Here is a 13,023-nt window from a genome sequence, read left to right as displayed (position 1 = left end):
AGGTTAACCATTTTTTTCAAATAACTACCTATGGCATTTCAATTCATATAACTGTTATTTTTTTTATTCAGTTAATTTATGTGTGACATATTATATGCAACTTATTAGTTAAAATATTATGGATGAATAAATGGGGAAAAAATGACAACATAGTGTATCTAATAATATTAATGAATGAACTACATTATGAACTACAAAGATAATATTGTTATTTATTAGGTCCTTCCTTTTAAAAATCCATGTAGTCAATAATAAATTATTATACAATTAAGTAGAGATAGTAATTGCAATTTTTTTTAAAAAATATAAACAAAAAAAACATACAAATCTATATATCGCGATGACATTTTTGAGCAGTGTTTTTTAGTTAAAAATGTCCAAAGGTTTACTTTAACATTTTACAGTATGAACGATCAAAATTCAGAGTAAAATTTAAATCTTAAAAGTTTCGAACGTATATAATCACTGGTTGTGAAATGATTACCGCAGATTCTGTGCCAGATAGCAAACGGATAATCATTTAATTTGAAGATTTATAGCCATTATTTACTTGTATTTTCTATTTTAGAAATCTATGTAACCTTGTGAACAAATTAACAAATTAGTCTGACCCCATATTATTAAGAAATATAATCAGTACAACTAGAAAATAATACTTACAAATGAAAATTAACGTAATATGGCAAGGCGATACTTTGGATGTTTTACTAAAAAGAGTACATATGGTAATTTTTTACTAAAACTTATGAACGGAATTGTATTTCTGTTGAAATTTCAAATATCTACCTAATATTTAATAATCGAATGATTCAAAAGTCGGCGAACAATAAAATAACATTATGTTGTTATTCATTTGATAACAATTATTACTATCTTAGTGATAATCATAACGGTTATCTATTGCATTTGGTACTTCTGGCCGATGTGGCGGGAATTAAATTTTACTGAAGTCCGAAACTTGGTAAACGCTGACTCCATAAGCACGAATTCAGTTGACTGCGTCTTGTGTAGCCAGATTAAGATCAACAGATCATATTTAGCATCGTTAATTTAATAAATAGAATGAAACGACCTATTATAAAACTATAAGCGAATTTATGATTTGCGTAATAATTTTTTTTTTAATTTTTTCTGTCTGTATACAACATAAGTAGTTTAAATAATGGCTATATCTAAACCTATAACCAGAAATAATTTTTTTTAAGAAATATTTTTGAATGTTTTCCAATTATGATTTCCATGAAAATTTTACGTACTAAAAAATATACATACCTAATACGAAATGTGCAAATTCACAAAGTTTGGAGTTTTAGAATTTCTTAACTTTTATAGTAATCGTTTAACGGTTTATTTTCTTAATCGGATAACTATCATATATTATTATGAAGGGTTCGGGAAAAATAGTCGAAATATGCATATAACATATTACAATTTTGGAAATAAAAATATCAAAAATAAGTTGTTACATAAACATAATATAAATAATTTAGACACGATTGCATGTTGTCTTTGGCATTTTTAAACTATAGTGAAATAAAATAAATTATTTTTTAAAAACATTACCACATAGACTGGGTTGAATAATAACGAACAATGTCATAATATGAGAACACGTATATCTACTGATTTTCATTTTTTCGTACAATCTAAAATCTATATGTAGATTCGTATTACCACAGAAGTGTCACAATGAGACTCATATAAAATCTGACGTACCTAACGTACCATATGCGCATATAGGGGGAATTAAAGGGCAAGCCTTCACCAACAGTTTAAACAGCCCTCCCAACCATTTTCTAAATTTTGTTTAGGCTTATTCAATATTATAATAGTAGGGCTTCACCAAATCTCAACCTATAACTAAATATAATTTTCTTTAAGTAATATTTTTGAATGTTATCCAATTATGATTTTTCCTGACAATTTGACGTACATATAAAAATAAATTATACAAAATATGCACAAAAATAAAAATTCAAACTTTGTATTTAATCTCACCATTTCATTAACCAAATTTATAACTTATCTAGAATAATCGACGTCCACCACAAAAAAAAAAAACATTCAAATGCAAGAAGTCCTGAACCCTACAGTCATATACCTATTATAATTATGACGTTGTAACATTGTGGAAACGTTGAAGGCAGTTACGTTAGTGATGGACCTCATAAATGCGCGATTTCTTTGTCAAATTTTCTAATTCCAACGATACGAGGTATCAACAATTTTTATTTTATTTTGGTTTATGCAACTCTCTGTAAGCTCGTAGAAATATAGAATAACTTGATAGTATATTATCAAAAATGTCGATAATTATTAGTAAAAATCACCTACTTAATAAATTACTTAATTGTCTACCTATAAATTATAATAAATAAAAGCCGTTAAATAAATTAAATTATCTGGATAAATTCATCTAGATAACGGTGATTTTTATCTTAGATAACTGTGTAAATTAATAATCTCTATTTATCTAGATAAGATAAGAGATAAAAGAATATTTATCTAGATAAACTCAACACTGCTAATATGTACAAACCGACTACGAGGGATCGATCGACCCATATTTTAAATTCTGAGCTGAGCAATGAATGTATTAATTTTAACAATGATGTGAGTTTTATTTTTTATTTGTCCCTGTGTACGATTAGTAGTCGAAATAATGCTTCGATTTTCAACTTCGGTATCTTGTTCGACGGGAAAGTGAATATAGTTAGTGCATCAAACATTTAAAATTTCCACTAGTTTTTAAAAAATCGATTTTGGTTTTTAGTGTACGTATAACTCTAAAACAAATTACCGTAGATTTGTGAAATTTTATTTACTGAATGTTTATATTAGCATTTCCTATGAACCATATAATTTTTAAAAATTTTGATTTGTTTTGAGCTGTATACAGATAATTTCAGTTCCTAATTTGTTAAGTATTTTTTCTATAGATTTCAATAACATTTTATTCATTGGCATAGGTTCAAATAGGCAAAAATTTTTTTATAAGTATTTCAAGTTAGATTTTTGACAAAATATATCAAATTTAAAATTGATTTTGTAGTTAAAATATATAAAATGTACAACTTGTATAGCTAAGGATTGAAAGTTTAAAGTTCCACGTAAGTGGGTTTCGTTTTAACAAAAAAACCATATAAATATAAAAACAAGTTTTTTTATAGTTCTTTTAAGTTTAAATTTGAAAAAAATTACATATTAAATAGCTGAGCATTACGATTTTAGTATGTTTCTCAGTATATTTAATGATATGATTGTCAATAAAATAATTTATAAATAACCTATTTACGTGGAACCTTGTTTTAAATTTTCAATCTATAACTATAAAAGTTGAACATTTTATACATTTTTAACTACAAAAGAATTATTATATTTTAAATTTGATACATTTTGTAAAAATCGAACTTTAAATGCTTATAATTAAAAAATTATATTCTATATATTTTTAACACTTTCCAACAACTATTGTAACAATACATCAGGAGCCTTGTATTAAATGTTCATGCTTTTTTACCCAACAAATAAAATTTTATTCATAATTATAGAAAAATAAAATTACAAAATAAAAATAAATATACTCAGTAAAATTTTCATGTGTCAACAGTTATTCGTTTTTGAGTAACAACAAAATATCAAAGTCGCTACATGAGAAATCGAGCGAATATCCAATATTGTAAAAATATAAACTTCAAACGTTCAAAAGTTTTATTTTATTTGCTTATAGACATTTTTCTTTGATAAAGGTAGACTAACTTATGAGTAATCTTGTATTACATTTTCAAATCTTAAATTTAAAAAAAAAACTTTTTATGAATATTTAACTTAAGATAATTAGCAAATTTTGGTGATTTTTCAGTATTTTGTAAAGATTTTATGCTTATAAAAAAAACTGTGACGAAGGATTTTTAATATTTTTCAAATTTCATTATAACAATATAGTTTGAGCTTTGTATTAAATTTTCAAGCTTTTTTTACCCAACAAATAAATATTTATTGATATTCATAGAAAAAAATTAGTATTTTATGACAATGTTGTCGATTGGAAATTGTTTTTACTTACCTTTTAACATGGTTGGACATAACTGTTTTACACGATCATAAAATGCTAAGATAAAAGTATTAAATTATAAAAATGAAATGTTGATCCTAAATTGAGTAAATTATATTCTCATTTCTTTGTTACGTAGTTCTTAGTCATAAATCATTACCTAATTATTACCTACTGGCTATTAAAATAAAACCCAGTGGAAATAATATATAAATAGTACAATATTAGATTTCTAGGCTCCGAGCCTTTTATTATTCATCCGACTATTTATAGAAAAAAATTAGTTTTTTCCAGGGCCGGTTTTAGTCTAACCTAACTTAACCTAAAAAAGTTGGAACCTGAGTATATCCGTAAACAGCTCATAACAAGTCAAAATATTTTGAAATTTTTTTCATGTATAGAAAAGTCTAATATAAACATTCAGTGAAAATTTCATTTTACAATCATTTGGTTTAGTGTTACACGAAAAGCCAAAATCGATTTTGTTAAAAACCGATTTTAAATAAAAATTTCCGTTTTTCCGTTATTTAATTTTGTTTTTCCGGGCAATGTTGTAAATTATTGGGAATTTTAAATTCTGACTTCCCAAAAGTACAAACTAGATTCACTTTTCCATCAAACAAGATACTGAAGTTGAAAATCAAAGGATTATTTCGACTAATTCGACTACTCGTCGTGTACACAGAAAAAATAAAATAAAAAACACACATCATTATAAAATCAATACATTCATCGTTACGCTCAGAATATAAAAATTTACTTGAAGTATGTAAACTACGTGAGTCATTGAGTATGTTGAATAATATAGTCACCAAATTATAAAAATGTATAGCGCTATTTCTGGCTATTTCTGTGGATTTTATTTTATTTATTTTGGTAATCACTCGGTCAGTACTCACTTCTCAGTGTATCGTGGTGTCCGTGATCGTTGATCGTAGTAATATTTAAAACATAAAATATAAACCATGTCTTGAAAAAATACGTTTTCAAACGTAAAAAAAAAATTGTCAAACAATTAGTATAATGAAGCAGTTTGCTTAATTTGTATAACACATTATGAACATGGTCATGGGCTGTCAAATTTACGTGAATATTTGCGACGAGTTCATTAAACAAAATTAGATACGGATAAACACAATATGGAGTTAGTGAAAGATTTAGATCAAGAAGAAAATAATGACCGGCCAAGTAATTCAAAAACTGTAAATTATGGTAAGTACTAAGTAATTAGTTTAAGTATACTTAAATTATAATTCGCCGGGTTTAAATACTAGTTAGTTCTAAGTATATGTATATTATATTAACGGTGCCTTCAAGCTTGTATAGGCACCACTACCATTTTTACCAGGGGATGCTATAGAAAATTCGACTTGGGATAAAAAAATAAAATTAAAAAAATTATTCGTTTTTCAGGGACACTAAAAAATTATATGGATTTTGATAAAAACTGGTTTTGCGTAAAAATTGACGTTTTTCCTTAAAAGTATTAATTAAATTAAATTTGTTATCAGAAACCACCCTCAAAGCTGAAGATCGAAACATTTTTTTCAAATATTTACCGTCTAAACGGCATCGTGTATTAATTACACATTACTAGAGCGCGGATTTCTATGCAATTGCATATTTTTTTCCTTTTAATATTTTTGGATTGTTGTCAGTTATCTCCACGAATCATCATAATTTGAAGCTAATGGAGAAAATTTTTTTTGCATATTTCTGCATATTTAAAGGTTATTGCATATTTTTGCATATTTTGGCAAAATTCAAAATTTATTGCATATTGAAGCGAAAATTTAAAAAAATGTATAAAATAATATTTTGTCAAGTAGAAAAATTAAAACTAAATTTCATAGTCACTAAATAATAATGTATACATATATTCATTTAAACCTTTATAAGATAAATAATCGATTACGACGTATACTTAATCGCTCTTGCTGTGTCAGTCGGTTATCGACATACCACTTGGCACTCGGTTACATCGTTTTTCGTTGTCCGTAAATCGTTAATATGCCGAAAATAAATGTGTGTCTACCTATAATCTAAATTGCTCTTGCTGTATCAGTCAGTTATCGACATACCAGTATACAACTGAGTTTCGTCGATTGTCGTTGTCCGTAAATTGTAAATATGCCAAAAATAAGGAGTTCGTATTCTAACAAAATTCGCGAATGGATTTCCACAGCAAACACAGACACCGAGGTTTTCACTACTGACGGGAAAATAGTATTTTGTAACCCTTGTGGAAAATCTATTGTTTGTGAGAGAAAGTCTCAGGTAGATCAACACATAAAAACAGGTCGGTACTTATAAAAATAGAAAAAGATTTTATTTATTTATTTTCTATATTTTTTTATTTTAATTTTATATTTTAGCTGCACATTTGTCTGCACTTAAAAATAAGTTATCAAAATAACAATTACTTTCAACTAGTTCTAGATCAAGTTCTACCAATAACACTTTTTTTGAAGATTTATGTTTTGCTATGGTCTCTTCTGACATACCCTTACACAAGTTGAAAAACAAACAGTTTCGTAATTTTTTGAATAAATACATTAATCATCCTATCCCAGATGAAAGCACATTGCGAAAGAGCTATGTAAATATATGCTATCAAAAAACAATGAATGAAATTAAAGAAACAATTGGGCAAAATTTTATTTATATTGTTGTTGACGAGACAACTGATGCACGGGGCTTATACATTGCAAATTTACTTGTAGGAGTTATGAATAAAAACTTTTCTGGGAAACCTTATCTTTTAGCATGTAAACAATTGGAGAAAACAAACAATGAAACGATTACACGATTTATCAATGATTCCTTGAAATTATTATGGACAGATGTGGGAATGGAACAGCGTGTATTACTTTTGTTAACATACGCGGCGTCATATATCGTGAAAGCAGGGAAGTCTTTAAAGATATTATGTTGTACTAATATGATCCATGTAACGTGTACCACTCATGCTTGTAATCGTCTTGCAGAAAAAGTAAGGGAGTTATTTTCAAAAGTTAATACTTTAATTAATAATGGGAAGAAAATATTTTTAAAAGTGCCGAGTCGAATCTCTATTTTTAAAGAAGTAATGAATGATACCCCTTTACCACCGGTCCCAGTTCTTACAAGGTGGGGAACATGGGTATATGCTGCGTTATATTACGCAGATTATTTTACCAAATATAAAAAAGTCATCGAGAGACTGGCAATGGATGATGCACAGAGTATTAGAAAAGTTTTGGATATAGTTGAAGATGGTACTGTTGTCAATGATTTAACATTTACTCATTTGGCATTTTTAGTGATAGTCATAAAAAAACTTGAAACTCAAAATATGACTTTACATGAAAGCATTTAAATAATTAACGAAACGAAAGAAAAATTAATTCTATTCCTGGATCGAAAGGGGCAACACTTGCAACAAAACTAAACGAGCTTTCCAACAAAAGTGAAGGTCTGAAGATTCTACGAAAAATTAATTCAGTGTTATTAGGCGAAAACGTTCAGCTCGAAGATCTTTATGAAGACCTGACAATACTAAGTTGCTTCATATATGCCCAATAACTTCGGTTGACGTCGAACGTTCGTTCTCAGTCTTTAAAAATATGTTAACCGATAAACGATACAGTTTCACAGAAGAAAAACTTGAAATGCACATGATTATTCATTTTAATAATAAATACAATTTTAAAAATAAATTAGGTTTTTCAGAAAATTCCCTAAATTTTTTTTTATGAAGTACCTATTTAAGTAATTAATTATTATAAGTTGTATTGTAAATTTTAAATAAATAAAACATTTTTGCATATTTTTTACATATTTTCATGATTTTTACTGCATATTTTTTGCACATTTTCATGATTTTTACTGCATATTATATGGCATATTTCAATACTTTTAAGTGCATACAAATCCGCGCTCTACACATTACACACAAAACCACACATCGATAATAATACAATATAATATTGGTTGTTGAATTGCGTCCCGAGCCACCAGGGTCCCATGCCGTAACGCCGCCATTCACGACGAGCTGCCGCCTGAAACACGGCGGCAAATCGGAATGAGAAAAGATCTCATCAACATAATATAATTTTATTATTTTTTTTACACCTATCCATCACGCATAACCACCACCGGTGTCATAAACACTGTTAGTTTTACGTGTATAATAGATTTTTGTCATATATTTATACTGTCTTTATTGATATAAATTTGTTTATACTAACTGGGTATCGATTATTGGCCGAATAATAATTTTAACACTAACCGGTTATCGAGTATAGGCCGAGTAGAAATGTAATTACAAAATGCGTATTATACTACTATCAAGTATCAACTATATAAACATAGGACAGTAAACACATTATTTTTGTACTATGAAATGTTAATAATCAGATATTTATTCCTAAAACCTTAAAAAACTTAATTGTGTATCTATAAGTACTAAATAATAATAAACGGAATTCGGAAAGTTATAGTTAAATTTATAATTATAATTTAAGTCCCTCAGAGAAATTATTATTTTTGTTATAACTTTTACGAATTATATATTTTGTAAACCAGTATTAAAAATTATTTTTGAATTAGATTTTATTAATTAATAATTTATGACATTGATGAATAAAAATAATTTTAAAAAAATGGCCGTGATAATTGATGGTACTACTATCGGGAAATCGGATTATCCGGTGAATGGGTGAAATCACTATTACAAAACAAAATTGGTATTGCAAATTGTTGCGGGGGGTGGTAATCCGTGAAGTTGGCATTATTATTTTTACACCTATCGATCACGCATAATCGCCACCAGTGTAATAAACACTTTTAGTTTTTACGTGTATTATAGATTTTTGTTATCATTACGATTATTGTTACAAATATTGATCCCATTCAACGTGATAAGTGTCCATATTGTACAGGATTTCGAGATTTACGATGGAAATATTTGTTTAGTATTCCAATACGAATTAAAATATAAAATAATAAAGGTGGATAAGTGGATGTCGCTCTGCTGTACAGTAGGTTACAAGTGGGTCACTGTAATGGATGGTGTTAAATTTGAATTCAATGATATAATATCATTGTATAAGAAAAACGATTCTGAGCGAAAACGGTCAGTCAGCCTATGATATTACCAAGTATATTTGATGATATTATTGTGAATAAAGTAATTTATAAATAACCTATTTACGTGGAGCCTTGTTTTCAATTTTCAATCCTTAGCTATAAAAGTTGAACATTTTATAAATTTTTAACTACAAAATAATTATTAAATTATAAATTTGATAAATTCTGTCCAAATTTGATCTTTAAATGCTTATAAAAAAAAACTGTGCCTATGTATTTTCAATATTTTTCAACTGCTATTGTAAAAATATATCAGGAGTCTTGTATTAAATTTTTACACTTTTTGGCCCAACAGATAAAACTTTATTGATATTTATAGAAAAAAAAACTAAAAAAATTGAAAACTGAAAATGCCCGTAAACAGCTCAAAAAGTGTCAAAATATTTTCAAAATTGTATGGTGTATAGGAAATGCTAATATAAACATTCAGTGAAATTTTCATATATCTACAGTTATTCGTTTTTGAATTACAAGAAAATAAGGAAATCGGTACATGAGAAATCGAGTGAATATCTAATGTTGTAAAAATATGAATTTAAAACGCTCATAAAAATTTAATTTGACTTTCTTGTAGAAATTTTTTTTTGATAAAGTTAGACAAACTTATGAGGAATCTTGTATTAGATTTTAAAATCTTAGATTTAAAAAGAAAATTTTTTATGAATTTCTAACTCAAAATAATTTGCAAATTTTCGTGATTTTTCCGTATTTTTTCAAGATTTGAACTTTAAACGTGTATAAAAAAAACTGTGACTAAGGATTTTTAATTTTTTTCATCTGCCTTTGAAACAATAACCTAGGAGTCTTCTATTAAATTTTCAAGCTTTTTTACCCAACAAATAAAATTTTATTGATATTTATAGAAAAAAAATTTAAAAAAACTGAAAACTGACAATGTCCGTAAACAGTTCAAAAAAAGTCAAATTATTTTCAAAATTGTATTGTGTATAGAAAATGCAAATATAAACAACCAGTGAAAATTTCATGCATCTACGGTCATTTGTTTTAGAGTTACACCAATAACCAAAATCGATTTTGTTAAAAATCGATTTTGCGTAAAAATTCCCGTTTTTCCTTAATTTTTCTTTTGTTTTTCACATCGCTTTTGAAAACTACTGGGAAATTAAAATTTTGACCTCCCCAATGCACCAACGATATTCACTTTCCCATCGAACAAGATACTGAAGTCGAAAATCGAAGCATTATTTCGACTACTTATCGTGTACACAGACACAAAAATAAAAAAATAAAAAAAAAAATAAAAAAAAAAAACACACATCATTGTAAAATCAATACATTCATCGTTTCACTCAGAATCTAAAATTTAAGTGTAATATTTTGGAATTTTTGAAATTGAATTATAATTTTCTTGAATTTATTAATTTATAAATTAATTTAAACAATTTTAAATTTTTTCGCGTAATTTTTCTATGGTTTTTACTCATTGACTAAATACCTAAGAGCGTTTGAATATTACAATTCCAAACGAACACTTATATGTTGTTTTAAATTCAATTATATGTTGAACGTATGACTTTAGATCAATCTTTAAATAACATGTAAAATATTATATTCTTTTTTAGTATTTAAATATTTTCTAAAAAAGAAAGATGATAATATATGTAATGATTATTTATTAAATATATATTATATTCAAACTATACTGTGAAGTGTGAACTGTAATGTTAAAAATATAATAATAACAAATTATTATTATTATTATTATTATTATTATTATTACAATAACGATACACGTTGTTACTTTTCAGCGCGTATTTTAATATTTTAAGTGGAGTTTTGGGAATTTTTTTAATAAAGTAACAATAAATATTATTAGTTTTTTACTGCTACAATATCCATGCTCAAATTATAATATATTATCTATAAAGTATACGACAGTACCCCAATACAGGGTGTAACAGAAAGATCTGAAAAAAAATTGTGACATTTACATGGATAATAAATAATTTAAGAAATATATAGGTACTTATGTCAGGGTTTAATTACCTATTGACACTTGTTTTCCGCAGTATTTTTATTTTATATTTTATCTAGGTTTGCCGTATAAAATGGTTCAGAATAAACCGGTGAAAGATCGCGCGGTCAAGATGTCGAACTCGTGCTGCAGCATGCAGCCAACTGTTGGTGGCAATAAAGGACGAGCGCGCAGTGCTTTTGCAAAAGTTGATGAACCTTACCAAAACGATACATATGATGGGAAATTATATTTTTATAAAAATTAAAATGGACCTGTATCGTCGAAAAAGTAATTTATAATACATTATAATGACCTATCCCTCTAACAAATATAGAATTAAATTGCAAATAATTTTCTCGATAAGGCCCATCCATGAGTATATAACGTCACTACGTCAGAAATCTGCGTCCGTATGATTATAGGGGGATTTTGACGTGAGGAATTCATCGATGAATAGGTCTCAGCTCCTAGAAAATTCATGTTCTCGATTTATGCTGAAAATTTATTAGGGGCACAACGCTTGGACGCCTTGGCAACCGGTATTTTTATTTAATTTTTTCTCAAATGAACCACGGCTTCGTTTTTGAAATAAAAATTTAAAAAAAAAAGAATCATTATAATTATTTAATCAATATTATTAATTACCGATCCCAAATCACGGTATTCCGTTTAACATACAACATTATATTTTTTATCAAATTTCTAAGATTTCCCAAAATGGATTCACTTTATTTTTGATGGATGATCATATTGCGTATTTTAACTAGGTTCCTCTATATTCTAAAATGTCGCTATTTAATGTGTTCAATATACATTCCCTTCACATCAGCCGAGTTTGAGCAATAACTGAAATATTTTTTTAAGTCTTAACATTAAGAGGCCTGACGTGACCTATTTTTTTGCTCAAAAACATTCAATTTTGATAATTTTTGGAAATTAAAATAATTCTTACATGGTGCATTGAAATTAGATTTTAAAAATTCTTTTTCTAAACCATAATATATTATATACGATTTAGAATATGACCAATTTTAACAAGCTTGCAGAAAATTAATTTATTAATTAACATAAATGTCACGGTGGTAACGAAATTCCTAAATATTGCCCCTGTAAATGAAGTGCGAGCAGGCTTTTTTAAGAAATTTTTGAACCCGAGCTAAGCTCGGTAGGCTGTGGTACCAATATAATATAATTTATTATATTATAATTTTAGATTCTGAGAGGAGCGATGAATGTATTGATTTTACAATGATGTTTGTTTTTTTATTTATTTTTGTGTCTGTTATCAACTTTTAGGACAGTAAAAATGCTTAGATTTTCTTCAACAGTATCTTTTCTGATATAAAAGTGAATCTAATTGGCACTTTGGGAAGTCAAAAAGTTTGTAAATTTGTTTTCAAAAGCAACGTGAAAAACAAAAGAAAAATTCAGGAAAAACAGGAATTTTTCCGCAAAATCCGTTTTTGAGAAAATTGATTTTGGTTTTTGGTGCAACATTTTCTATACACCATAACACTTTCCTAATATTTTGAGCTATTTACGGACATTTTCAGTTTTAATTTTTTTCAGTTTTTTTTTTCTATAAATATTAATAAAATTGTATTTGTTTATTAAAAACGCCTAAACATTTAATGGAAGGCTCCTCTTTGTAGGTATTAAAGGCAGATGAAAAAAATTAAATATCCAGTCACAATTTTTTTTTTTATAATCATCTAAAGTTCAAATAATATTGACAAAATACGTAAAAATGACGAAAATGTGCAAATTATTTTGAGTGAGAAAATTATTATCTAATAAAATATAGTGTCGCCGCCGCGACAATACAATAAGCGCCAATAATATATCCCACCACCGACAGGCT

The 13,023-nt window shown here is 27.1% G+C and overlaps 1 pseudogene; it reads left to right on the top strand.

Moving 5' to 3' along the window:
* The first annotated feature begins 6,184 nt into the window (after positions 1-6,184).
* On the top strand, positions 6,185-11,427 carry LOC132935428 (uncharacterized; annotated as a pseudogene).
* Positions 11,428-13,023: the final 1,596 nt, after the last annotated feature.

Source organism: Metopolophium dirhodum, chromosome 1, assembly GCF_019925205.1.
Source record: "Metopolophium dirhodum isolate CAU chromosome 1, ASM1992520v1, whole genome shotgun sequence".
Classification (NCBI taxonomy): Eukaryota; Metazoa; Arthropoda; class Insecta; order Hemiptera; family Aphididae; genus Metopolophium; species Metopolophium dirhodum.
This window is presented reverse-complemented; position numbering and strand designations above follow the sequence as displayed.